Source organism: Homarus americanus, unplaced genomic scaffold (genome assembly GCF_018991925.1).
Source record: "Homarus americanus isolate GMGI-L3 unplaced genomic scaffold, GMGI_Hamer_2.0 scaffold13961, whole genome shotgun sequence".
NCBI classification, from domain to species: Eukaryota; Metazoa; Arthropoda; class Malacostraca; order Decapoda; family Nephropidae; genus Homarus; species Homarus americanus.
The window spans coordinates 1-2,500 of NW_024715171.1; positions in this window are offsets into that span (position 1 = coordinate 1).

Consider the following 2,500-nt stretch of genomic DNA (forward strand, 5'->3'; position numbering starts at 1 on the left):
CGTCATTTTTCTCGCCCGATTTATTTCTTTGGTTTACATAATAGTTAAAGAGTTTTATGTTGTTGTTTTCTGTCTCACCGTGACTATTTATTAGTATAATGTCAGGGTCAATTTCGCGATATATATTACTTAGGTTAATTCTCTCGGTCTTCCAGTTTCTTACGTTGTGTTGTATTATTCTTAAAGTTCTTACTGTTTGTCTATTGTCCATTATTTCTTATACTTGGATTGTGGCAGTTGGAGTGGAGACCTATCATCCTGTTTCCCGCTTCTGACTCTTCTATACTCTGACGGGTCTACTATTTTAAAGTCTTTGGCCGTAATCTTTAGTTTGTCCGTAGTAATTAGTGACCAGACATAATCTTCACTTAGGGATTTTTCTTGATATGTCCACTTGTATATCCCTCCTTCACAGTTTTTTACTATTGTCCCTCCTGTTGTTCTCGATGTTGGGATTCCATGTTTTGTTGTAGTGATAACTTTTAATCCAATTTCTTCAGCAGATTCAGGGTTGTATATTGTGATCAGTTTCCATCTTATCTTCTCTCCTCCTTCTCCTTTGTCTGTCCTTTTGTTATTTCTATCTTCTCTTTGTCACTTCTAGTCATTTGTCTGGGATCTCTATCAGTCGCTTGTGTTCCTTGTGTATCAGCTGTTGCTCAAACCTTTGTTCGTCTTGATGTAGTCTTTCTCTCAGTTCGCTTGCATATGTTGTCTGAAATAGTTTTTCGGATTGTGGATTCTCTGGAAATATCATCTCTGGTAGGTTATTCAATTTTAAGCATTTCGCTAATTCCTCATTGGCCTTAGTCCGGGTGCGTGATATTGTGCAAATGTGCGGATCCTTCTTAATCATTGCATATGGCTGTTGGCTCCCTTAGGTTTAATACTGTGGATTCTGGTCTATGAGCCTCTTGGACCCTTTCTCTTTGCTATTTCAGCGTATAATAAATATCCTTCTTGTCTTGTTCCTTTTCCTTGTTTCTTGTACTTTATCATGTGTTTTTTGGGCAGCTTCTGCTAACGTCACCATGTGCTTATTCCCTTTCTTACAGTTGGAGACCTTAACATGTATTCTTACATTCCAATTAATAGGCCAGGTCGTCGCCTGCACAATCTGAGCAGTACTTTTTTTCTTTTTCCGGACAGTCTCTCGTTGTGTGTTCTTCATATTTGTAGCAGGAGAAGCAAGTTTGCAGACTGATGAATGTCTCCTTCTTTATTTGATGTGGTGTGACTGACATGTTGAATATTAGAAAGCCCTGTTGTAAAACTTTCTCAGCCATTGACACTTCTTAAAACATGAGTATAGTCCTTTATCTTAATGACTTCTTCAATCTTCATCCACCTATTTTGGCGTTCCAGTTCTTCTTTCAGGTCTTCCTCCCGATCTCTTGATCGACTTGACGAACAAAAACTGATCTTTTTGCTTTTTGTTCTGGTGGCATGACAACAATAAGGCCTTCATTGTAAAATATATCTCTTGCTTCTTTTGAAAGGATTTTATCTGAATCAAAGTCATCTTTGCAGATTACTTTAAAACCTTCATTGGTGCTGAATATTCTAGTTAGTGGGACTTGCAGTTTGTTGTAAGTGATTTCTGCCACTTTTCCCCTTCCAATAGAGTGTCCCTTATCTCTATGTTTTATTCTAATGCTAGTTGTCATCTTCTTGATTACATCTAATCCTACCTATAACACAGGGCTCCTGCCTGGAGCAGTGACCCCCCCCTCTTGGACGGGCGTCGGGCTCTGCACCCAGGTTACCTGTGACTATAGTAATATCTAAAAGTTGCCACCTACCGGTGACCCCCGGACAAGGGGTGCCCTGCACTATCACAGGTTCCCTTGCCGGATCGACCGTATCGCGAAGTCCGCCTCCCGTTCAAAGAACGGAGTGCATGAGGGGATGAAAAAGGAAAGAAGAGGACTTAGAGAGTAGAAACAGCCTACCTACCACGCCACGTTCGGTCAGCCAATCAGAGCACCGCAGTAAACGTGCATGTATCACGCCACCGTGGGGCACCCTGATTGGCCAATCCAGGACGTAGACGCACGGTAGTAGTCAAAATTTGGGTAGGCCAAATATTTGTTTTTTCCAAAGTTGGAATTTCCCGTACAATCTGTGATGGTAATTACACCGTCACTATGTTGAGTAAGTACAATCACTAGGATTGAGTGTCTTATCACAACAAAGTTGCAGACTCAAACATGCAGCAAAAGAATCAGGTCTTCGCAGCTCCGTGTCTATTTTTTAGGCTAGCATACCTAAGTTAAAGCAAACTCCCTTGCCAATACAAGAAGGAAGAGGATTTCTTATAGTCTAATAAACAATTCATCATGACCAAATACAGTATCTAACACAGGGGGTCCGGGGCGCAGCCCCGGTTAGCAACTAACCATTTGATTGCATTATCTCTGAGAATAGTTAGCAATTATCCATTTGATTGCATTATCCCAGGTTAAGGGGGTTGTGTGTGGTTCCATATCACCAGATTTAT